The 26,973-nt window shown below is 43.3% G+C and overlaps 1 protein-coding gene across 2 annotated transcripts in view; it reads left to right on the forward strand.

Annotated features, from left to right (window-relative positions):
- Positions 1–26,973, forward strand: part of PDPR (pyruvate dehydrogenase phosphatase regulatory subunit) — an 811,642-nt gene that overhangs the window by 365,352 nt on the left and 419,317 nt on the right. The window lies entirely within an intron of this gene.

A 26,973-nucleotide genomic window follows, 5' to 3' on the forward strand; every position in this document is an offset into this window, starting at 1 on the left:
ATTGATTGCGTGCTCCCCAGAAAGCGTGGACGGCCCAAAACCACGCGGTTAATCAATGTTACACTGAATCTGAGCGACATTCCGCCCCGTGCCGGGTGCACAACTATGTTCATAGCATTCCACAAATGCCAACACCATTATTTATTTTTCTTCCAATTTTTTATTTTTTGTCCATTATTTCAGTTTTCCATCATTTGCAATCCAACTTGTAACATAGTTTCATTCCTTTTGCGCAAGTCACAGGAAAGACTTTTTACGTTTTCACCATATTCTAAACGATACAGAAGTGTTTATCCAAACTTTATCCTGCACCCCGAAGGTGATCGTAAATCCTTAAGCATAACTTTAGTTTACCCAAGTCATTTCGGACCCTCCATTCGGTCCTTCGTCAGGGGTTAATGTATCTACAATATACAAAAACATGGTTCAGACTCTTTTTCAATCCCCCTCTTTCAGTTTAAAAGCACACCCCGCCCTTATGCCACATATCACAATCAACGTCTTCCCGCAATAAAAACATCAATTTTTACCCCACTGTTTGTCTTTTAGTGCTTTCATAGATATTCTTCTGCGTTACCCTCCTACATGACATATCACCTCTCCCCCATAATCCCTTTCTAAGTACCCTCACCCAAACTTTCAACTCCATACCTTTCAACTCACTCATGCTTGCCTCGATCCCATCATCTCACACGGAGATTGACAACAGCTTCTGGTTACTCGACCCTGCCTTCTGACCTCCTCTTTCTAGTTCAAAAAACTATCTCCTCCCCTCTTCCACACCTGTGTTCCATCTGCCCCTCCCCCATACATCATACTCCTAGACTTGAACTCTGCAAGTACCTTCAAAACCCACAATGCACTAAAAACTCTTTATTCAATTCAAAGACTCCAGTTTTCCATTTGTATTATTGCCCCGCCCACCCTTTGATGTCAAACCTGACGTGGATCGTTCTATGTATCGTTTTTAAAAAACATACCAGGCGTATCTGCTCTATTAAACTCATGCCCAATTCTAAACAGAAAAAAGTTCTTCAACACTCGTTAGAGGGGAGGAGATGGTTTTTTGAACTAGAAAGAGGAGGTCAGAAGGCAGGGTCGAGTAACCGGAAGCTGTTGTCAATCTCCGTGTGAGATGATGGGATCGAGGCAAGCATGAGTGAGTTGAAAGGTATGGAGTTGAAAGTTTGGGTGAGGGTACTTATTATCTATGAAAGCACTAAAAGACCAAGAGTGGGGTAAAAATGGATGTTTTTATTGCGGGAAGACGTTGATTGTGATATGTGGCATAAGGGTGGGGGTGCGCTTTTAAACTGAAAGAGGGGGATTGAAAAAGAGTCTGAACCATGTTTTTGTATATTGTAGATACATTAACCCCTGACGAAGGACCGAATGGAGGGTCCGAAATGCATTGGGTAAACTAAAGTTATGCTTAAGGATTTACGATCACCTTCGGGGTGCAGGATAAAGTTTGGATAAACACTTCTGTATCGTTTAGAATATGGTGAAAACGAAAAAAATGTTCCTGTGACTTGCGCAAAAGGAATGAAACTATGTTACAAGTTGGATTGCAAATGATGGAAAACTGAAATAATGGACAAAAAATAAAAAATTGGAAGAAAAATAAATAATGGTGTTGGCATTTGTGGAATGCTATGAACATAGTTGTGCGCGCGGGGCGGAATGTCGCTCCGATTCAGTGCACTTGAGGAGCTCCTATTGAGTTATCTGCAGCCATTGAGCTGTTGCCTTAGCCTGAACAAACAGCACAGTGCTCTCAAAGAACAGATGCGCATCATTAAACAACTGATACTCTTGAGGAATATGATTCCATGTAAAGGTGTCATAATACTCTGCAGTTCTTTACCTTCAGTCATGATTTAAGAAAGTTGTTGAATGGCTCATGGGGTGTTCATGGAAACCTGAAATGTTAATTTCAGGAACTACCAAGACAGGGGCGTACAAGTTGACCAATGTGCAGAGGCCACCCCAGTTTGATGGTAACTGGGCGTACAGTAGTTCTCCTCACTGCAGTAGCAGTCAATGAGGCTGGAGGTGCCCCCCTGCTTGGCGGAGTTATCTATTGTGGTACTAAAATTGGCATTGCTTCCTACATTAAAAATGCCATTTCCTCTGAAACATAAAGAAACAGATGTTAGTCTCATGATTTTTTGAGAGTTTACTGTACTATCTATTCAAGTGTAACGTGCAATGTTGTTGTCCCATATGCGTGCACACTAGTTTACTGCATCCTGACCAACATCAGTACCATTCTATAAATACACAACATTTTTATATCAGAATACCATTGACCATGGGCAAAAACTGAATCAATGACTCTAAATCCTGGGCTAAGAACACAATCTGGGGCTAAAGGATTCATTAAATAGCTATTGCACTCAGTGGGCGGATATGTTACGCCTAAAAACCCTAAATCTAAAATCAACTTTATCCATCCTACAGTAGTAGGATCACCTGTTCTGTTCTCTTCATGCATGATATCTCATCCTTGATATCCTGTCAGTCTGTAAGGATATATAAAACATCTGCTGAAGAGTCTTTTTTTGTGGAATTGACTAGAAACATGCTACTTTCACATTCATTAATTGCATTGGGGCCTTACTCCTCCACAAGTAGAAATGCAATATATATAGAGATGTGCTTTGGGGTACTTCTTTAGTTGAATGCAGCCTATCTGATCCTGTAGCATGAGGAGTTGGAGCAAACGAAACCTGAATCGTTGGTTTTTCTAAACCTATGTCTGACATATGCTGATACCACATCTAATAGTGTGGCATGAACATTATGGGCCACATTAGAATTACTAGAAAGTAGGTGTGGGAAGTTAGAGCTAGACGATATATTGCCATAAAAGAGCAACAATAGAAAATATAGTATTAACCCCTTCGGGGCTGATGACGAGCTGGGCTCGTCATGGCGTAGCCTCCTCGCACGCGGATGACGAGCCCAGCTCGTCATGAATAATGGGATTTACTAAATCTGAGCGTGCGAGCGGAATTCCGCTCGCACGCATGTGGTTAAGAGACGACAATGGAAAACAAAAATACATAACCTGTGTACTGTTAATCCAAAAAAGTGTCTAAAAGCAGAGGTGGAGGGGGTTATTTTTACAATGATAATTCTCTTCCCCCCTCTTGTTCCATTTACATTATCTATGATGCTTGACGTGATGCTGGATTCAGATAGATATTTGTGAGGGGGAACCAAGGCTTTCTGCCATCTACCTTGAGGGCAATGGGGGGGTCACCATGGTCACCGTGAAAGGTCTGTTGAATCTGTGCTCTCTCCATTGCCGGACAAAATTGCGTACATAAAGCTTGTCGCCTATGGGCACCACTGAAAAGGTCAACCTCCGTGGTGGCTCGCTTCCACTTCCCTTTGGTTAACTGTTTGGAGATGATCATTGCACCATTAATCAATTCATAAAGGTAAGCATGCATTCATCCTTCAGGATATCAGCTGAACTTTCTCCCTGTACATTACTTATAGTGGCAGGTACTTGCACATTCATGGGCCTCCCTGTCTCTCAGTTAATAATCCGAACCAGGCATGTTTCTAACAGAAAAGAGTGTCAGTGGTAGACAAAACAACCACTTCTTATGCAACGTGGCACATAGTTTGCTGATCTTATTCTTTAGCAGGCCATTCATGCATTCAACTATGCCATTGCTTTGAGGGTGGTAAACAGAGGATAGTTTGTTTTATCTTGATCATTGTCATAAGATAGGTATAAAATTGCATTAACAAAGTGTGTGCCATTGTCAGATTTTATCCCTTCTGGAATTCCCCAGTGTGGAATCACCTCACAATTCAGAAATATAGCAGCTGACTTAGCATCACAATGGCTGCATGGTCCTTTTTCAATCCATCAGGAAAAAGAACAAACTAAAACTAGAAGATACCAGAAGTTGTTACACCTATCTAGAATGTAATCAGTATCTAGTGCTTTAAAAGGACCTTGTGGTCGTGGAATAGTAAAATTTAACAATCCTAATGTGGGATTGGGAGACAATTGTTGGCAGACAGTATAATTGTGAAGGTACATGGTATGCATGTCATGCAAATTGTGAATGAACCAGTCTTGTTGTATTTGCATAGACAAATGATCTCTTGAGACGTGAACTGGTAAATGCATTTGACCAAGAGCTATCATAAGTAAGGCTTGAGGCATCACTGGTTTTACCTGCAGATATGTATCTATATATTAGGTCATCCCCTGACTGGGAGCATCCTCTAGACTCCCATAACGTTTTTTTATGGGGTTGAGCAGCCTCCTGCAATTCTCAAAGATGTAAATGCACTGTTTCGGCATTATAAGACTTGATTTGTCTGTTATAGGGTTAGATTCAGGTGGTGAGGCAGTCTGAGCCATCAAAACATGGACATGTTGTAAACCTTATGGTACAGGTCGGAGTGTGTGCCTAGCTTCATCTTTAGCAGCCGAATCTGCTAGTGCATAACCCTGCCCTGTTGCACAAAATCCTGTCCATTTGTATGTACTGGGCATTTCACAACTGCCACTGCCTGTGGTAACATGAGTGTGAGCCTCTAGGTGATTCCTGTGCATAACAGGACGTCCATTTGAATTAAAGAAACCCCTCCTCCATCTCATAATGCTGGAATGTACGTGTTAGTCACATAAGCTGAATCTGGATGCATCATGGTGAATTTTTCTGCTCCTTGCTTAAGCGCCACTATCAAGGCTATTCATTCTGCTGTTAGTGAAGAATAGTGTGCTGGCGTGTTAACTTCTCTACTGTGTGGAGTGTATCCGAAGAATCATGAACTACTGCTGCACCGTTGTGTCTTACTCCTGTATCCTGGTCAATAGTAGAAGGACCGTCCACAAAATAGACAATGCTACCTGGTATAGGGTCCTCTCTAACCTGACTTGATCCCTTAGAAATGTAAGTTGCACAGTCATGCGCATCATCCTTCGAATCGGATAGAGGATGAGCAAAGAATGTCACAGGATTCACTGTATGACACTTCACAACCTTCAAAGATGGTAGTTACAGTATCACCTGATATCCTGACACACTTTGTGTAGTCAGAGTAGACTTAGCCTTCTGAATGATAGCAAACACTGCATGCTCTGCATAGCGTGTTAAAGGTGCCCCCAGCTGGCGGGGGCCAAACTAGGGTGGCATAGTGAGCAAAAGAACAATGGATTTAACCCAGATCTCTTGACTGGGGTGAGTGTTTGATTCATTCAGCGATCTGTCCATCATTTGGTGCTGCAGCACTTTTTGGCCTAAGTTAGATGGCTATGCCCAGACTTTGGTCCCTTGTTTGCTGTGCCACTGGATTCAAGCTAGCCTGGCAGATGAGGGGTGTTACCCTAAAACCAGTCCCAGGATACTTGTTGGACCCAGCTTGGCAGTTCGGGCTGGATTGTTCCCTTGAGGAGCAGGGTCAAGACTGATTTGCCTATGGCTGGGTCCAACCTGGGGTGGCGTAGTGGGCAAAAGAACAATGGATTGAACCCAGATCTCTTGACTGGGGGTGAATGTTTGATTCATTCAGTATTCCGGCTATCATTTGTTGCCGCAGCACAACCAGGACAATGGTGGTGCTCTTCTGCACTGCGAATGCAGCAGTGGTGAAAGCTTGCTCGCAAGGAAAATGTCCTCTCATCACTGAATCCAACTGTCCACTAAAGATTGTGTCTTAAAAGATATTTGTGCGTAAGGACAACTGCCATCACTTGACCATTACAATGGCAAAATAGATAAAACTCCTTGGTATAATCAGGAGTTCCCAAAACGGGAGCATTTATTTTCTTAGTTTTAAATTTCTGAAAAGTCTCACTCATTTCAGGTGCCCATGTTATCTTTAATTTCCTGTCTTTTGCTTGTTTGATAGAAGCTAGCAAAGGCACTATTAAAGTGCTGTAATCAAAAACCCTTGTCTCACATATTTACAGAGACCAAGAAACTTTTGCATTCCTATAGCATTTTCTATTTTAGTCATTTGACGGATGGATGCTGCTTTTTCATGGGGTACTCGTCGACCAGACGCTGACAGTAATTGCTCGAATAATGGCCTTCCTCCTGACAATACTGGACTTTGTCTCTTTATACCTTGTAACCTCTCTGTGCAGAATAACCAGAAGGGATATATTATCTTTCCTACACTGCTGTTCTATAGAACTGCAAATTAGTATGTCATCAACATACAGCAACAATGTACTGTCACACTGAAAGTTTGACAGATCATTATTCCCCACTCTGTTGAAAATGCTAGGGGACTCACAGTGCCCTTGGGTTAAACCAGATTATAAAAACTGAGTCCCACTATAAGAGAGCGCTGTCAAATAATGGTAGTCTGGATTGAGAAGGAGGATGAAAAAAGCATTCTTCAGATTTATAACAGAGACATATTTAGCACCCTGAGGTATATTTGTTAGAATGATGGAGGGGTCCAGAACAATTGGAAGTTCTGGTATCACTACATTGTCCAGGGGGTGCAGTTCTTGAACCATATGCCTGGTATTACTCTTGCACTGCTTAACCAGGTAAATCTGGGTGTTACAAAGAGATAAACCAGGGTAAATTACCCCTTGCTCTAGCACTGCCTGTATAGAAGTGGGGATGCTTTAGAAAGAGGATACTGCCTCACTCTAGGTAAGATAGGACCTTCCTTTATTGAAATCCTGAATATTGTAGCAGTACAAATAAAGCCTATATCATGGTGACCCTTAGTACACAAGGTGTCTGGTACTTGAGACAGATCTGCTTCCCTAACATAATCAAAAGCTCTACCTGGTGTGGGCTTCCTTACGTCTAATACTGTCCTCAACTGTATGTCATCAAGAAAGACTGTAACTGTTTTCTTGGAATTGCCATCAAACAGTTGATCATATAATTTTTCCCTAACCATTTCACCTGGCTCAATGAATATATGCCATGTCCATAAAATATGGTTATGGTCACTGGCTATTAGAGCACCATAGGTTGGTGGTACCACTAAGGACTCTATTTGCAATATTAGCTCAGTGTCAGGCATCAAAGAATTTTGCCCTTGTAGCTGGAAAAGGAATTATTTGGGTAACTGGACCTCCTTTCCCAGTAACTCTGGTGTTTCTGCTATGTTTGTATACACTGCTGTGGTAAAGGCCTCCGTGTCAGCATGTCGTGCGCATGTACGAGTCAAAGGACTTTGCTCTAACTTGTGTCCTACTTCATATCAGGTCACTTCCTAAACACAAATACGAAATTGCTGACTTTCTTGATCAATACAAGCCGGCCGTTATGTTCCTCACGGAGACTTGGACTAATAGTTCCTCTGAGCCAGACCTGAATATGGGAATACCAAAAGGTTACAACCTGTTTAAAATCTATAGAGAAGGACAACGAGGCGGGGGGATTGCTAATGCATATTGCTCTAATATTAAGGCCACATTTGCAGCTATCCACCAACTGAAGGAAGAAGCTGTCCTGTTTTCACTTAAATGCAATAATACGACCGCTTTTAATGGGATACTAATTTGCCGCCCACCCGGTCTCAGGAATCCTTTTATTTCCTCCATACAGACGCTATGGAGTCCTGCATGGAATAATTCAACTTCTCCCTATTGGGGGATTTTAACTTCCATTTAGAGTCCACTGAAAGTCGGGACACCATCAATTTAATTGAAGGGCTAAAGAGTTTCGACTTAAATCAAATCGTTACTGAGCCTGCTCATATTGGTAAACACACCTTGGATGGCATTTTTACCTACTATGCTTTGATAAAATTCAACAGAACACTACCTATGACCTGGACACATCATAGTGCTGTTTTCTTTGAGCTATCTCTCATTGGACAACCCCTCAAAGAATCAAACGATAACAGGATGGGCGTAACACACCCGTGGCGAAAAATAAATACATATAAACAACTGGAGAGAAAGGGTCAGAAAGCCACTCTTGTACCCCTTTAAATTACTAAATACAAATCAACAAAAGAGTGACAGCAAATATTCAAATAAAGACAAAGGCAGTAGAATAGTTCAGTTACTACCACCAAAGTAAGAAGAAAGAAAAAAAACAAGGAACCGGTAAGTTTTGCAAGTGCAAAGTGGTAAAAGAAGAACCCTCCGGCACCAACTGAAAGTCGGATGCCAGTTGTCTTCATTGGGTTCTTATGGAAAACATGATTTAGTAACCACGGGTGCTGAAAAAGTGAATTAAAAGGAGTGTGGACTACTCCCCAAATCAGAAGATTATTTTAATGAAGGGGTAGTTCTAACTCCATTAAAACATTAGTGAGAGCGGACATACATTTGGTCGTGTTAATTTAAACCAAGAAGTCCTATACATAGAAAAACAATGAAGGTCGACATGACATGTTTCTGCTATAAAGAGCTACTAGTCAGCTCAGCATTCATCAGGACCAAAAAGAAGAAACCTCGCCTAGTGGCTGGTGCACTCTAAGGCACCAATACCAACTGTGGCGAGCCAAAAAACACACAGATTACAAACTTGAATGCAACCAATGCACAGGTACTTCCTCGTGCGTCCTCTCCAAAGCGTGAGAGATGAAGTTTCTGTAATATATCAATAGACATAAAAAAAGAAAACAAAGGGTAAACTGCAAAGCATTTCCCCATTTTTAACTAATTTTCAAAACACAATTACTGCCAAGAAAATGTTGTAAGCAAAACCCACCGAAAAGGTAAAAAAAATGTGGTAACATAGTGGTACTCACTATATCCCAACTAATGGTAATAAGCTGATTTTACACAATAACAATCAGAAATTCCTGTGCATACAACTGTGCAGCTTTTCTGGCGAAATCTCACCTTTGGGATATCAACCTCTTATAAGCACTCATGATCTATTATGATACATGGGCCAAGAGGGATTCCTTAAGAAATTATTTGAACAAGTGTCCGTTTTTTAATTCAATAAATACATTAAAATACACCTTCAGATAGGGAGATCGGTAATGAAAAGTCTAAGGCATAACACTCACTCGTATAACTCAGGAGTGGAACCCCAAAGGCGCGTGGCAGGGGGAATTCTTCACGCCCGGGTCATCTAAAAGATAAAAACCGGGTCCGCTGACAACCGTGATTAAACAGCATGACATGTTCTTTTATGAGCTCTTTCAAAGGTAGATAAGTTAAGTCAGAGCACACGGCTGCCAATGGAGCGGGAAAAAAGGAGCATATCGCAGCAAACACTTCCTTTCTACCAGGCGACTACTCTCCAGGAAACCTACAGCGTCCAAATCCACCGCCCGAATCCATGGGAAACCGAGGAAGAACGCTGATTTAAATGAATACGTGCTCCACGTAGGTTCCGATCACGTGTTCGTCCCATCTTAAAGTTCTTCCACGGTTTCCCGTGTATTCGGGCCGTGGACTTGGACGCTGTAGGTTTCCTGGAGGGTAGTCGCCTGGTAGAAAGGAAGTGTTTGCTGCGATGTGCTCCTTTTTTCCCGATCCATTGGCAGCCGTATGCTCTGACTTAACTTGTCTACCTTTGAAAGAGCTCATAAAAGAATGTCATGCTGTTTAATTACGGTTGTCAGCTGACCAGGTTATCTTTTAGATGACCCGGGCGTGAAGAATTCCCCCTGCCACGCGCCTATGGGGTTCCACTCCTGAGTTATAAGAGTGAGAGTTTTCCCTTAGACTTTTCATTACCGATCTCCCTATCTGAAGGTGTATTTAATGTATTTATTTAATTCAAAAACGGACACTTGTTCAAATAATTTCTTAAGGAATCCCTCTTGGCCCATGTATCATAATAGATCATGAGTGCTTATAAGAGGTTGATATCCCAAAGGTGAGATTTCGCCAGAAAAGCTGCACAGTTGTATGCACAGGAATTTCTGATTGTTATGGTGTAAAATCAGCTTATTACCATTAGTTGGGATATAGCGAGTACCACTATGTTACCACATTTTTTTCCCTTTTCGGTGGGTTTTGCTTACAACATTTTCTTGGCAGTAATTGTGTTTTGAAAATTACAGTTAAAAATGGGGAAATGCTTTGCAGTTTACCCTTAGTTTCTTTTTTATGTCTATTGATATATTACAGAAACTTCATCTCTCACGCTTTGAGGAGGAAGCACGAGGAACAGGGGCGGTGGGTGGCATTTGAAAGTGGTGGGGTGCAACGTGATTTGCATACAGCACCGTAGCGAGCGAGCGTGAACCCCAAAAGGCGGGTTTGGAGGGGTAACCCCCCCTCAAAAAGATTTGGGAAAAAAAGAAGAAAAATCGTGCATTTTCAAGCAAATTTGAGAAAGCAGGAAGGTTAATAAAGCAATTGTGAAAGTGCAGTTATTACATTAATAGATGGCATAACATAGGTAGCTGCTTATTCAGTATAACCACAGAGCTTCATACATTCCGTCCTATTATGCTCAGGTGGTGAATTCAGACTATAAGACTTTAAATACCAGCTTGAAATATCATGTTTTAACAGTATGGCTCACGCTCGTACCATGCACAGCTTGAGGCAATTAAATAAAGACATGTCAGTCGCAATGATTTAGATTATCAGCTTTCACAAAGTGCTAAAACAAATGCCGTCCTGAACAGTGCCGTCCTTATCAGTGCCCACCACATATAGTGCCCAGTAACCACCTAATGTCCCAGGTCCAAAAGAAAAGGTCTCACTATCTACTATCGCCATGTTGGAGTTGTATTGAAATATGTAGGCAGCTTCAAAAAGACTCAATATAGGTAGCATGCGCTATGAAAAAAATAAAACACTTTCACAAAATACCTAAGAAGGTGTACAATTCACAGAGACTGGGCAGACACAATCACTATGCGTGGCAATTTGGGTATATTTTAGTCTTGCAACTAGCCCGAGAGAGGGGCAGACAGCTAAACAAGTCTGGTTGCCTAAAACAAATGTAAATGTGCTCAACTGGTCAAATTGCGTTTACGCCGGTTTTGGCTGTAATTGATGGCATCACTTCAAACTTTCTGACAATGCAACCTATCTTATACTGTCAGTGACAATAAATCACTGATAGACTCGAGCAGGGTCACATAATTCTTCCCCGTTACCTCCATGCGCCCTTTCCTGTCCTGCAGAAGTGCTTTTATTCGCTCACTGATCCATAATTCAACCAGTGATATACCTGTGCAGGGTGACTGTAACCACCTGTGTGTGTACTTGTCCTGCACAGGACCTTTATTCACTCACTCATTTAACCTTTGATAAAGTTCTCAGAGTGACATGATCCTTCCCCCCCTTCCTTCCATGTGCCCCTACGAGTCCTGTGCAGGCTAATCCATAATGGAATAATTTATAGACTTGTGCAGGGTGTCTGTAAACACGCTGTGTCCACCATATTAGAACAGAGTGTTTATTCATGCACTCATCCATAACGCAACCATTCATAAACCTGGCACGCTGGCATGATCCTCCCTCCTTTCCGCCTCGGTGTCCATATCTGTACTGCTCAGGCCCTTTAATCACTCAGTCATCCTTCTCCTTCAACATCTCTAACACCCAGACGAAAGTCACCACCTGCATGTCCAAAGTTGCCATCTGGATGAAGCCCAAGTGCCTAAAACTCCACTCAGACAAGGGTGGCACTCTTTCGAAAAGACACCGCCCTCTTATCTGCAGTCTGATGGCCAACAACACTTGGATTAACATGGAGGCAGTGGAACCAAGTCAGGAGCCTGGTTGGTCGCTCCTGCTGCTTCCACACCCTCATGTTCTTTAGCAAAATCTTCAGATGGCTCCCGCTCAACATCCACCGTCACACAGATCCTGGTTGTCAACATTCTACTGTACGAAAATTTACTCTGTCAACATCACCTTGGAGCTCACCAAGAGGCTCCAGGTCATTCAACAGAGCAGTCATACTCGCACTCAAACTCTCACCTGCCCTCACATTTCAATGCATTGCAAAGTCCTCTACTGTCCCCCCAGCTCACACGCGCACACTCTTCAAGCTCCCCACACACTCTTACAAAGCCCTGCACAATCAAGGCCCTTCATATCTGCACATCCTCAAGAGCGTCCATACTCCAAACAGAAACCTCCACTCAGCCTACCTCTGGTTCATCAGCATACAAAGAGCTAGTGCCAACAAGGGTGCATTCTCATGTCTGGCTCCTAAAGTCTGCAATGATCTCTCTGTGCATATCAGCGCCTCCAGCTCAGTCCTAGAATTGTGAAATAAACTTAAAACGTGTATTTTCCAATAACCCTAAGTGAGGTCCGCACCTTTCTTCCTGAGGCACCAGGATACTGTCCTGGATGATATGCCTGATATATTGATATTGGGAACTAGGCATTAAAGTCAGACTCTTACCATGCCTGCGCCCACCCCAACCAAGGGGGACTGCACTGTTTTAATTTTTTCAGATCTGTTGTATATTTTATGAGAGGCAATAACCCTAGAAAGTCGTATGCACAATGTACCTTGATTTGTTTATGAAAATACTCAACAAAGAGTAGTTCTAAAAAAAAAAAATTAAAAATGCTATGTACAAGCACAAATGCTGTTTCTCATATTCAATCCTGCCCTATTGGCTTTGAAATGCTGAGATTAAAGTAATACAAAAGGACTGATTTCTGTATGGAATGCATGTAGGAGCTGAAGAACGTGACAAGGAGAGCAATGTTCAAATGTACTTCTAAGATGCAAAATAGTCCTTCATGCGATCCAATGGAAGTTCTTTCATGAAGGGGGAATAATACATCAAATAGCCAATGGGCTGGAGATGTGAGGGAAGTCAAAGTGAGTGTGGTTTAAAGACTACGTAACAATACGCCTGGCAGGCAGCTGAGCTGCCAAACCAGACCTAACATGCAAGGTCCTGTTGGTTGACCCATTCAGGCCAATATGTCCTTCATGACAAGGTGTCACTGGATAGGTATGTCTTAATGGCTTGCTGGGTGGAAAGTTGTCTTTCTTGAAGAGAAAATTAGATTTATTTTGCCACATTGCTTACCCATTCCACACTTCATGCTTGATGTTCAGATAGAGAAACCTCATAAAATCCACAAAGAACCACTAGTACTGATCTAGACTACACCCATGTGTACATCCCAAAGAGTTAGCCTGTAAACTGAGATCCCATGATGTGAGAAAATTATTGGACACTGTGGTTTTGTCACCAAAGCATTTGTGGGGAAACACCTCCACATTGTGTGCCTAACTCATAAAGGTAAACACAAGGAGATGATGGACGGAGCGCTGGAACTTTTCAGACACTCACCCCCATTCACAGATCTGGGTTGAATCCATCATCATTCTTTAGCTCACTTCGCCACCTCAATTCAGATCCAGCTATATGCAAATCAGTCTTGACCCTGAGCCTCATGAGAACAGTCCAGCCAGAACTGCCAAGCCAGGTCTTCCCTGAACCGGTAATAAGCATCCTGATACCGGTTTTGGGCTAACAGACTCCGCACTTGCAAAGATACTACACGTAAATCCCTTTGTGAATAGCAAGCAGTCGTAAACCTAACAAAAAAGTTTTCCTTTGTGAACCAGGCCTAGAGTATTCTGCTTATCAGAACATAGAAATGAAAGCTGTATTATAATAACTTCAATTCCCATGCAGAACTTGGAACGGGCAATCATAGATGCACTTGGTAAGTACCACAACATGCAGTATTGGTATTCATTGGGAGTGGTACTATCACATAAAACAGCAGCCTGGGCCCTGGAATAGAGTCATATGTATCCACTAGGAATACAGAAGTGATGCCTAGACTTCGGTGCCCTTTGCACCACATTACAGTACGCTTTGAATGCCAGCCTCTGCACATGGATTTACAGGATTCATGCACCACCTCCCTGCCAAGGATCCAAGGTCTGCTTGGAGTATTTAGATGTCCATTAATGCCTCTGCATGCATGCTCGATGTTATATTGAAAATAGATTTATGTCAAGAAATGCTGCCCGAGCCGAGATTAAACTGTAGCCGCCGCTCCCACAAACGCCCGTCCCTCACTAAATAACGTGACCGAGGCTGCCCAGCTTTCCATACAATAAATTGCAACGCAGAACAAGCAGCAGAGAAAGAAAAAAACACACACAAAGAAGCTGAAAGTTAATTAAACTGTACCACAGCTGAGCAAAGAACTGCTTAAAATGTATTTTGTCCTTTAAAGTACCAATAATGCCACCTGTTTTTTTGTAAACCTTGGGGAAACCGTACTGTAGCAAAGGGGGAATTATGCAAAATCATGACTGAAGAGCAAGTAATTAATAATTCAAAATCAATTATATGGTGCAATTCATGCTAAAAAGGCTCGATTGGTGTGTGGCCTAGTCAATTGTCGCACTCTTGTGTTAGGTTCTTGAGGAAAATGTATGGAGCTACGGGCGACTATGTATAGGGATGTGCAACGTTTTTAGTACATAAGGGTTAATTTTTCGTTGTTGGCAATTATTCTCCTTTCAGTAGTTGCAGGTTCCTGCTTCCCCTTCACACATACCCCAAGAAGAGCATAACCTTTTCTTCCACACTTTCGTGTCCTAGGGCGGTATCATGACCGTGTGTGCTGGCAGCGAGCAGGGCTGTGGGCAATATTTTGATTTCGAGTAATGCATATCAGGCCGAGGGCACTCACCGTCTTTCTTCGGCAATCAGGAATCGGCATCTTGGAAACTTTTCCCACGACGTCTGCCAGCGGCTCCTGCTGCTCCTCTCGCAGCCCCTCCAGGCCAGGGACGACTGCTCGCACAGAGAGGCTGGTGATGCTCACACGACCACTGACTCCACACACCACGAGGAGGGCCCAGAACCGGATCCTATGTCAGCAGCGCGGCATCCAATAATGGATTGCCCTGCCCTGCTGCACGGTGACCGGCCAATCCTGGCGATGCATGCAGCGCCAGGATTGGCTCGGGGGGCACACTAGCTGCTCGCCCTGTCGCCAGTGTAAACGCCGGGGCTCCTGCCTGGTTTAACCAGCACCCCCCTGTCACTAATATCATGGGGGAACTATCATTGCGCATGCGCGGGCAAGTCTCAGCCCCACCGCAGCATATGCGCATTAGGTATGCCTGCAAGCCCTGACTCTGACGTAGAACTGGTCTGGACTGTCACTCACAGACCAGCCCCGCCGCCCGGCCCAGTCCCCTGTGCATCCCGTTTCAGTCGGGTGCTGCCCGGGCCGGATAATCGCTGTAAATTAATGTAAAAAATACACGACTGAGTTCAGTTCTGTTTTGACAATTATTAATATATTTGCAGCCGCGGCGGGTCCATGGGCTGGTGGGGCTACGCCCCTACGCCCCAATAAACGCACCGCTGCTGACGAGGAAGTACCTGTGCATTGGTTGCATTCAAGTTTGTAATCTGTGTGTTTTTTGTCCCGCCACAGTTGGTATTGGTGCCTTAGAGTGCACCAGCCACTAGGCGAGGTTTCTTCTTTTTGGTCCTGATGAATGTTGAGCTGACTAGTAGCTCTTTATAGCAGAAACATGTCATGTCGACCTTCGTTGTTTTTCTATGTATAGGACTTCTTGGTTTAAATTAACACGACCAAATGTATGTCCACTCTCACTAATGTTTTTAATGGAGTTAGAACTACCCCTTCATTAAAATAATCTTCTGATTTGGGGAGTAGTCCACACTCCTTTTAATTCACTTTTTCAGCACCCGTGGTTACTAAATCATGTTTTCCATAAGAACCCAATGAAGACAACTGGCATCCGACTTTCAGTTGGTGCCTGAGGGTTCTTCTTTTACCACTTTGCACTTGCAAAACTTACCGGTTCCTTGTTTTTCTTCTTTCTTCTTGCTTTGGTGGTAGTAACTGAACTATTCTACTGCCTTTGTCTGTATTTGAATATTTGCTGTCACTCTTTTATTGATTTGTATTTCGAAAAATAAATACTCCAGATTCAGAATTCGCCTTGCGCTCCCACAGCCCCTCTCTAAATACTGACCCTTATTGCGCAGCCCTAAATTTTGACCGCTGGATTGACTTGGCAGCTAATAAGCTAGCCTCAGAGATGCATACTCGCATCTGCAGAAAAGAACCATCAGCCCCATGGTGCACATCAGAGCTAAAAGAACTATAGAAAAAATGCAGGGCTAAAGAACGAGCATGGAGGAAAGAATTATCAGAACTAGGAAAAAAACACTATAAAAAGGCGATTGTAAATTATAAAGATTCAATAATCTCTGCAAAATCAAGTTTTTTCACTGAAAAAATCAGTTCTGCTAAAAACTCAGCCAGAGAACTTTAAAAAAAAGTCTCTGCCTTATCCAAATTTGGCGAAAGCAAACATTTCAGCCCTAATACGCAGTTCTGTTACAAATTAGCAAAGTTCTTTCATGACAAAGTAAAAAAGGTATACGACTAGTTCTCCAGCGGCAAAGCTGGAGATAATTTGGATGTGCTTAACAAAGGTGAGGCGACCATCCGGTTCACCTACAAAAAATGTAATCCCTTAACGCCAGACGAGTCGATAGGCTCATAATGTCAAATCAGGATCCCCACTGGACCCCAGTCCTGCTTTGGTCCTTCACACAGTCCCCAACGTCATTGCAGACCATCTAGCACCCCTCCTCAACAACATCTTGGACGCTGGATATTTGCCTACTATGTGGAAAAAATCCCATGTCAGGCCTATTTTGAAGAAACCTTCTCACGATCCAATGAAGGTTAGCAGTTATCGGCCCATCTCCTGTCTGCCATTCCCTTCTAAAATTCTTGAAAACGCTTTTAACGAAGAACTGCTCCTTTTTCTAGAATCCAATAGCAAACTAGACCCTGTGCAACATGGCCCTTACATAGCACAAAGTCTGCTCTGATTGCTTCCCACCGAGGACATACTTATCCAACTAGACGGGGGAGGAAAAGCTATACTGATCATGCTTGACCTCTCAGCCCGCGTTCAACACGGTTAATCACCAAATACTCATTCATTGCCTATCCGAAATTGGGATCATAGGCGAAGCATCCAATATACTCCGATTCTACCTAACTGACAGAGAACAAACTATAGTGATGGGAGAACATAAATCTCACCCCTACACTCTGCCGTGCTCGGTGCTCCAGGGATCCTCACTATCTCCAACTTTGCAATGTCTGTCACCCCATTGCCCGAACTCCTACGCTCTCACGGCTTTACTGCCATTTGTTATGCTGACAATATGCAAATAGTGGTGTCTCTATCTTCAAAGCCTGAGGACGTGGCAACTAAATTTAACAATTGTATAGTTCACATTATTAGGTGGATGTGAGATAACTGCTTAAAGCTGAATACCGACAAAACCGAAGTGGTATTGTTTGGTAGGGATATCTCCTTCTCGAACTCCTCCTGGTGGCTGGAAGCAGCCGGGCCTTGCCCTCTGCCCGTAAAAAAGGTAAAAAACCTTGGCGCTATTTTAGATGACCAATTATCAATATCTGGCCAGGTCAACAGCATCACTTCATTGTGCTTCTTTACGCTGAAGATTCTATGAAAATGTTTATCATTTATTCCTATGGACCTTCGGAAAACAGTTATCGTTGCTCTGGTGCTATCAAAAATTGCTTACTGTAACGCTCTCTACCTAGGTGCAAACAAAAGAATTCAATGCAAGCTGCAAACACTACAAAATGCAGCTGCACGATTGCTGATTACCATTGAGTGTTATTCAAATAGGTCAGTCCTCCAGAGTATACCATTATCTGTCTGCTACTGCAAGCATGATGTCGTCATTTGCAGTGCATACTTATGAAGGACTATTTTTCCAGCATTCGTCACCAATTTCAACATTTCTATCCACACCTCCATTTCCTCCGAAACCCTTTCATCCATCTTGACTGCTCTCATTCTGATTTCTTCAGCTGATCCTCATTCAAGTAAGTCTCTCAAACACCCTTCTTCCACTGGACCATTAGCAAACATCCAACTGATTTCGATATACCTTTTTGCCAACAGTAAACCCATGAGTGCAAATTTGTGCTAGGTTCCCCTGTGTGTTGGTGCAGGTAATGTTTAATAACAGTGATGTATATTTTTTACCTTTATTTAGGATGCCAAACCACACTGCAGTCAACTTTTTCTACTGAGAGTTATTCAGATATTAAACAAAACTATTCAAATTATTTTTTGTTTGCCACACAGCAATATTATTTGATTTGTTTAAACATACACTCTTGTGTCTTTATGCATAAGCATCATGGTCCTTGGCGGCATAAGGATTGCTCCATTTCACTTATATGTGTGACTGTTAATCTCTGCACACTGGTAAATCCCAATAAAACAAATTTCAGAAATATTGTGCAAATGTTCCCTCCCTAATGTTACTTTGATTCTTAACTTCCTCGACAGTTTTAAGAGAATTTTACTTTTAGTTTGAAGCCCACCCTCTGTCTTAGAAAGTAACTTTGTTTTAGCTAAGCTAATCTGATAGAGACGTCTAGCCGCAGATTCCTTACCTTAGATTATCCCCTGGCGTCAGACTGGATCCAGTACCTTATCATGAGCAGTGCCCCTGCACGCCGGTAGATGGCGTTGTTTGGCTCTACATGGTGTCATCCAAGCTGAAAGTGATGTGCTCAGTGCCTATATAGGCATCACCTCAGCGTGCTGGCGTCCGCTATTTTCTTTCCACCAGTCAGCACAGATCCCGAGAGATACCCCTGGACACTTTTTGATTCAAGTGGACATGACTCAGGGAACAGTCTTTATAGCCACACATGAACTGGTGTGAGGACTTGGTGGAAGCCAGTGGATTGGACACTTCTTCAGATACTGGCATACTTTCCCCTCTTCCGGTGGTTACTGATGAGGGAGTGTCCTCTACAGTGGTGGTAAGAAGGGTGGCCGAGGTCCTGGACCTTAGCCTGCCTTCCGTGCCAGTCAAGATGAACGTCTTGACTGTGGTGCTTCAGCCGGGAGTGACTCTCCTCAGAACTCCTTCTCCCATTTAATGAAGTCCTCATAGAAGACCGGCTTAGGACCTGCTCTAAGCCCAGCAGAGGGGCTCCTGTAAATAGGAGCATTGTCCTCTGCCAACACCCCGCCCCAGGGGACTCCAGTTTCCTCATACAGCACCCCACCCCAGAAAGCTTGATGGTCCAAGCCTCTACCTCCATTGTGAATCCTGGCACATGCCCTACCTCGCCACCGGATAGGGAATCCAATAGACTGGACACTTTAGGCTTGAAGATGTGTTCTTCCACCAGCCTGGCACTGTGGTTCGTAAACACCACATTCCTTTTGGGCCGTTACTTCCATGCTCTATGTGATCCGGTTGCACAGGTGCTGCCCATGGTTCCGGAGGATGCCCAGGCCATACTCTCTCAGGCTATTGCAGACAGTAGAGAAGCCACTAAGTTTACAATCGGATTAGGACTGGATACCACCTTATGACTGGGCAGGGCGGTTTCCTCAGCTGTGGCCTTTCGGTATTATGCCTGGCTGAGAACAACTGGATTTTCAGGGGATGTCCAAGCATCTCTTATGGACATGCCCTTTGATGGCTTCTGTCTCTTCAGAGACGAGGTGGATTCAGCGCTGGAGTTCTTTAATGACAGCAGCGCTATGGCCAGGTCCTTGGGCCTTTCCATGGCCCCTCGCCATTCCCAATCTGCCATTCGCTACTTTCGTGGCCAAGGAAGGGGCTTCCAGCCACATCTATACTCTTCCAGCCACCGTGGCACACAAGCTTCCCTGCCTCTTTGTGGCTGTGGTACCCACAGACTCTGTGGGTCGGGCAGAAAGAGATGGGGCCAGTCACCTAGCCGACGCCCTTCCTTCACGCCCGGCTTCTGTAGCCTCCAAACCCTTATAGTCCACCCTCACCATCATAGGCACCCAGCGTGAGGCAGGATACACCATCACCTGCCCATTGGAGGTTATCAAAAGTAGCCAGGTTCCACATGGGTAACCTGGGCTCAAACGTGCACAGCTGGGGGGTAACATTTTGTTTTTGAACATGCAATGACCAATAAATTGTACATTGTGTATGTCTAAACTGAGATTTGGATGAATTGTACAAATCATTTGAAAAACTGATATCAAGTTACTATTTAACCCCCCCAGCTGTGCACGTTTGAGCCCAGGTTACCCATGTGGAACCTGGTGGCCACTTTTGATTACTAGTACATGCCAGGCAGACATTGGTCAAACTGAGCACGCTATAAAGTTTGAATCTTTAATTACTCTGATTTATCTTATACACAGTAGGTGTGCACTATGCTCTCTTCCACTCCATTGGAGGTGGTGACATCAGGCTGATGGGTTCTCCAAATTGATACTTACTCCCCTTCATGACTGCCCGTCTACCCATGCCACCTGCTTTTGACAGGCTGATGGAGGACCAGCTCTCCTTGCTCCGCCAGGAAATTACACCTCTCTTGACCAAGGAAGCCATTGAGAGAATGCCAACGCCAGAAGTAGATCGTGATTGCTATTCCCACTTCTTCCTGGTGCCCAAGAAGGATGAAAGACTTCATCCTTTTCTAGATCTGCACCCTCTCTAATTCTTTCTCAAGAATTAGAAGTTCATATGCTCATGCTCGCTCAAGTTCTATGTGCCCTGGACCCGGGAGACTGGATGGTAGCGTTGGACTTGCAGGATGCATATTTCCAAATTCCTGTCCAGCTGGATCATGGTAGGCAATGAGAACTTTCATTTTTCTGTGATCCCGTTTGTCCTTACCAGTGCCCCCATGGGTGTTCACAAAGGTAATGGCAATGGTTGCATCTCATCTACGGAGATCAGGGGTGCCAGTCTTCCCCTGTCTCAATGACTGGCTGTTGAAGGCGGGCATGTCCCAGGCTGTCGTCTCCCACCTCCTGACTACGGCGGACCTCCTGCACTTGCTGGTGTTTAATATCAATGTGCGAAAGTCACACCTGACTCGTTCTCCGATACTCCCTTTCATAGGAGCTGTTCTTGGCACAGTGCATTTTCAGGCATATCGTCCCGAACTGCAATTGTGGGGTATTTGGGCCATGATACCAATGTTTCAGCCTCTATCCTGAATTTCGGTGAGACTGACTCTGAGACTGCTGGGCCTCATGGCCTCCTGTATCCTGCTTGGACAGATGCCAGCTGGCATATGCGGGCTGTACAGTGGTATCGGAAGTTCCAGTGGATGTAGCATCAGGGGAATCTCTCTGACAAGGTCCAGATCTCAGAGGGAACTGCAAAGTATCTGCAGTGGTTATTAACTGACCACGATCGGGTCAGCGGCATACCCCGCTCCCTTCCCCTACCAGATATTACAGTGGTGACAGATGCAGCTATCTGGGAGATGTGGAGATCAGAGGCCTCTGGTCTCCGGGCATCCAGACGCCACATCAGCCTTCTGGAGCTCTGGGCTATCTGGCTGGCATTGAAGGCCTTTCTACCCTCCATCAAGGAAAGGCTAGTGCAGGTACTCACGGACGCCACCACCGCCATGTGGTACTGCAACAAACAGGGCGTGGTGGGGTTGTAGATCCTTTGTCAAGAGGCCCTGCATCTCTGGACATGGCTGAAATGCCAGGGCACATCCCTGGTGGTTCATTACCTAGCGAGTCCTCTCAACGCCATGGTGGACAAACTCAGCCGAAGATGCCTAGCAAATGACAAGTGGCATTTCCATTTGGAGATGGTGCAAGGTCTTTCAATGGCGGGGAGAGCCATGGTTAGGTCTGTTTGCCACTGCAGAGAACGCAAAATACCAGCAGTTCTGCATGCTGGAGTTTCCCAAGGCTGCTCTCGCTCGGAGACACTTTTCGTCTCAAGGGGAGCTCAGGCCTCCTGCAGTCTTTTCACCCGAACCACTCCTGCCCAGAGTTCTCATGAAGATCAGGAACGACCGGCCCAAGTCATTCTTGTGGCCCTGAATTGGGCTTGGTGACCTTGGTATCTTGAGCTGCTGAGCCTGGCCATTGGTCCCTCGATCAACCTGACCCTTCCGGAGTATCTTCTCATGCAGCAGCAGAGGAGGGTTCTCCACCTGAACCTGTCAACACATGGAGATTGAGCGGCAACAGTTGATAGTTTTCGACCTTCTACCTGAAGTCTATAATGTTATCTTGGCAGCTAGGCATCCCCCCACTTAAACGGTATATGTCTGCCGTTTGTAGCTTGGTGTGCAGAAAAACAGGTTGACCCCATTTCTGCTACCCTTTATCTATTTATTCTTTCCCTTGCCCTGCAGCTCAGCTGCTCTGGGCATGTTAAAGGTCTACCTTTGTGCTTTATCAGCCTTTCTGCAGTTGCCTGACCAGCCACCTCTCTTCAAATCCCCTATTGTACATTGGTTCTTGAATGGTTTCTAACATGTGTTTCCTCCTTTTTTCTTCATCAAGCCTCAGTGGGACCTTAATGTAGCGATGATGTGCGATCCCTTTGAGCCTTTGCACAACTGACCTCTCGGGCTCCTTACCATCAAGACGGCCTTCCTGGTGACAATTGCATCTGTCCGTCATTTCCGTCAGTGAACTTCAGGCTTTGTCATCCAAGCCTCTGTAATTGAACATGTACCCAGGCAAGATGATTCCACGAAATAGTGCTTCCTTTCTGCCATAAAGTTGTCACTCCCTTTCATGTAGGCTCATCTATCATCCTGCCTACTTTTTATGCCTCACCAAATCCCTCTAAAGAAGAGGAGGAACTTTACCTACTGTACTAAAAAAGAGCGTTGTCGTTCTACTTTGACCGCACAAGAGAGTTCCGGGTGAACGACTAGCTCTTCGTGGGGTATGTCGGAGCGAAGAAGGGAAGTACCATGCAGAAGTGGACCATCTCCTGGTGGATCGTGTTCTGCATCAAAATCTGCAACGCATTGGCCAAGAAGCAACCCCCTGTGGGCTTGCATGCTCATTCCACCATAGCAAAGGCTGCAACCACTGCGTTAACACTCAGAGTCCTGGTCCTGGACATCTGCCAAACAGCAACGTGGGAATTCTCGGCACACGTTCACAAAACACTACTGCCTGGACAATCCGATCCGTCGTGACAGTCTCTTTGCCTGTTCATTCCTTCAGGACTTTTTGAGTGACATGGTTTTGTAGACCCTTCTCTGGAGAGGTATTGCTTGGGTATCTATTCTAAAGTAAGGAATCTGCGGCTAGAAATCTCTTTCAAATGAACTAGTAACTTAACTTCGGTAATGCCTTATCTGGTAGAGACTGTATCTAGCTGCAGATTCCTTACCAACCCACCCACCCTCCCTGCTCTGCGTAAGGATTTCAAGGGACAGGGCTGTTCCCCTTTCAGGGCCCCCGTTTTCCACACCAGTTGTCAGTTTTCTTTGTCTCCGCACTCCTGGCATGGACAGTTACAAAAAGAAACTGATGCCAGCACGCTGGGGTGGCCTATATTGGCACCACACATGTCACTTCCTAAGCGGACTCTCCCGATGACTCCACCTACCGTCGAGCAGAGATACTGCTCACAAAAAATTTCTGGATCTAGTGTAATGCCTGGGAATAATTCTAAGGTAAGGAATCTGTGGGTAGGTAGTCCGTCTACCATATAAGGTGTTACCGAAAGTAAGTAACTTGTTCATTAAGGTTATTTTGAACACGCACAAATACAATTCACTACACTATCAAAGATGACATATATCTCTTTAGTTTTTATAAGTGAATGAGGAGTTAGTGGCATTCATGCTCCTTCTGTGTACGGGCCATTTAAAATTTTCTTTGTGGTTTCAGGTCTTCAGGAGGAGACATTGCATAGTCTTGAAACTAGTAACTCACAATAGGATAGAGTCAAAGCCCTCTGAAACATAAGACATCTCTTGGAGGTTTACAGGCTGAAGACAAGAGAGTAACACTTTCAGAGCAAGGTCTCTGTAGGTGGATGATGTTGAAGTAAAAATTTCAAAAGCACTCCAAAGAAAGAGATACTGTCACTTTCTTTTATACATGAAAATCATCTTCTTAATAAAATATCCCTGCTCAAGTGCAACTCTTTTTATTTGTTTGTAGATATATTTGGGCCAATGTCTCAGAGTTTCTACAGGACCAAAATGATTTTGCGTGTTTAATTTTACTTTAGCTCCAGTGGGCTTTCCTCTTGGTAATACAGCATACATTTACAATGTGTTTGTTTTTAACTTTTGTGTGCCAGGACTGCTAAACATGAGCATTATTTGCATTGTATAACAATCCTAGAGTTTGTGATAGCTATTGTAATATTTTGATGGCTGTGGCTTTAAAGGGACACCTGGGATTCAGTTAGTTCAATTCATGAGCATTGCCAAATCAATCGATATTTTAGGGCTGACTCTTTGTAATTGGCACAAGACAAAATATGGACCTTGATGCTCTAGTCAGACAGTGCTCAAATGTTTTTATCAAAGCTTCCTTAATTGGAGATCCACGTTGATTTGTTTATCCCTTGGGCTCGAGTTGCCACTGTAGATGAGTACTGACTGGAAGTTTCACTTTTTGGAAGCTTGGAGTGCTAATGAAATAAGTGAGCATGGGCTTTCTTAGCATTCAGTAGAATGTTACAGCTGGGTCGCCAACCAAGCATTGAAGCTCAACGTGTTCATTAGTTTTAAAAGTAATATGGTACAGTAACATTTTTTGTGTTGTGTTGAACTGTAAATACTTTATTTAATTTACAGTTATTTAAATATTCTCTATAGTCACTTCATGCAGAGGTCAGTTGGAAAGGATATTCAGCCCATCCATGTTATATATTATTATAAATGCCCATTTGTGTTTTTATCCATGTGCTTATTTGTAAGAATTGCATCATTCAACTTGAAGTTTGCAGCTTTCAAACTGAAGCTTTCCCACAGCTGGAAACAAAGTAAAAAAGAACAGTGTAAAACAATTTGACTTTAAGTAAGCAAACCAATACAACAATCCTATTTCATACAAAGGAAAGATAAACCTAATAAGAATGTTATGGCTAAATTATTATTAAAATGTTCCAAACAATTTAATTTCAGATTCCCTTTACCCTGGGATCATTCCTTATCATTACATTGTACTGTCTTCATGATCCTTGTTTAGAAATAAAATATACAAGTAGACAAATTGTTTACTCATTTATAACCTTACAACAAAATTCTTTTCATTTGTATCACGTTTTCTATTGTAGTCTATTTTGCTCTATTATCAGTACTTTTCGTCAGTATCAGTAAATTGTTTATTCTGGGAAGCTTACTGATGAGATGAAGCAAACCCATTATCTTAAATGTAATACTGTTATAAAGTATATGAAGAATATTTGTAGATTCTGTATTCATAAATTCATTATTTTGCTCAGTTCTCTTAATCTTTCAGAATCCTTTCTTTCATTTTGCATACCTCTTCTAAAACCAACCATGATGCAGCTCGCTGGTGGTTATAATTGCACCCGAAGGTTTACCTTGCATTTTGAGGAAATTAAAAGCTGGTATAATACTATTTTCCCATGGTATGAAGTTCCAACAAACACAATCATCTTCATATCCATGTTAGCATCCTTAAGTTCTGGACGTATATATGTTGTCCAGTATTTTGAATGTACTTCTATCCCTTGGCAAATATACACTACAGAGTTAGCAAAATTAACGAATTTAACTAAAGAGAAAACATGGATTGACTTGTGCTTTGACAAAGAACCCCTGTGTCCATTGTGGCGGCTCTGGATTGATATTATTCTTTGTAGACACCTTGACATTTAAACTCCTTGCACCCTAGCAATATCCTCATCAAATGTCCCTAAGATGCAGGCACCACACCTAAAGATAACTTCCCAGACGCAAGAATTACATTTGGGAAGCTGTCAGTATGATCGCCACAGACTATTCCTTCTCCTTCCCATGTGGTTCCAACAAGTCACTCCCTTTCATTTTCATGATCTGGAACCACAAGGTATGTCACTTGTTTGAAAATCAGGTGAACTCCGGGATAGACCATGCTAATACTTGCCAACATGCGAGTTTCCTTAGTATCCAAGTCTGCCTTCTAAAGTTTTAGACCTGGGCAAATATATAATTTTGTCTATATAAGCCAGAAAATAAATGCAAAACTTCTCCGCAGTACCATCGTTTTAAAAGGTACATTTTCAGCCGATTTAGTGGTTGTGCATGTGGCTAAAAGAATAGTTTTTCTCCTCTAGTTCTCCAGAAAAAGACAGTGAAAGGCTGTATCAACCAGATGCCAGATAATCCCTGAACCGTTCACGCTCGCACTCTTTTCCAACCTTCTCCTCTTCAACCCACTGTAAAACCCCATCATGTACAATATTCTCTTGCTTTGGAGCTAGTTTTAGGGATATACACATACGTAAATACATAAAATGACTGTATTGCAGGAGCTTTGACTTTGATAGCTCCTAGTTCCAACAATCAGCTAGACCGATGTGCAATGAGGTAAGGGAGGTTTCATGCACCATTGTTCCCCGAGAGCCAATGGAGAAATTTGCAAAAGGACAGGTTTTCTCCTAACACAAAATTAGAACATTGTTGCATTTAGCTAAATTGTTGGTCATGGAATTGGCCTATGGAGTATCAATTCATGGTCCCCATTTTTAACCTGATGCTATCTACAATGCAACCAGTAGCACAAAAAAATATTCAGAATTTATCTTTTTCACGTACACAATGTTTGGAGAACAAGCAGATAAAAATATTGCCAGAATAAGTGTGTTGTATTCTTAAAGAGAAAGAAAGAAGTCTTGCCTCATGAATATAAAAAAGAAGGAGGTAGACTAGTGCCAACGAAGAATGCTACGCGAAATTCCTGGTGACCTCACAATAGAGATCCATAGTGAAATTGTAGTGATTTTTAAACAAGCATTTGATGAAGGCTAGCTGTTGAACGTGGTTTTGGCCCTTTTTACCAGCAACAGAAAGAAGCAACTCATATAGCACCATTAATTTGTATTAGTTAAATAGTGAGGGCACGTTGATACTTATACAGTATCATGATTGTATTGCTATAGAATATTTTGAGATCTTTTAATGGCTGAGCTGTTCAAGTTCCATCACATTTGATGTTGAAATGTAATCTTTTATTGTCTTGCAAGCTGTATGATGAACTCTCAGGGAGGATCGGAGTTTTTTGTCCCTGTTTAAGACTTGAA

This window comes from Lissotriton vulgaris, chromosome 12 (genome assembly GCF_964263255.1).
Source record: "Lissotriton vulgaris chromosome 12, aLisVul1.2, whole genome shotgun sequence".
NCBI lineage: Eukaryota > Metazoa > Chordata > Amphibia > Caudata > Salamandridae > Lissotriton > Lissotriton vulgaris.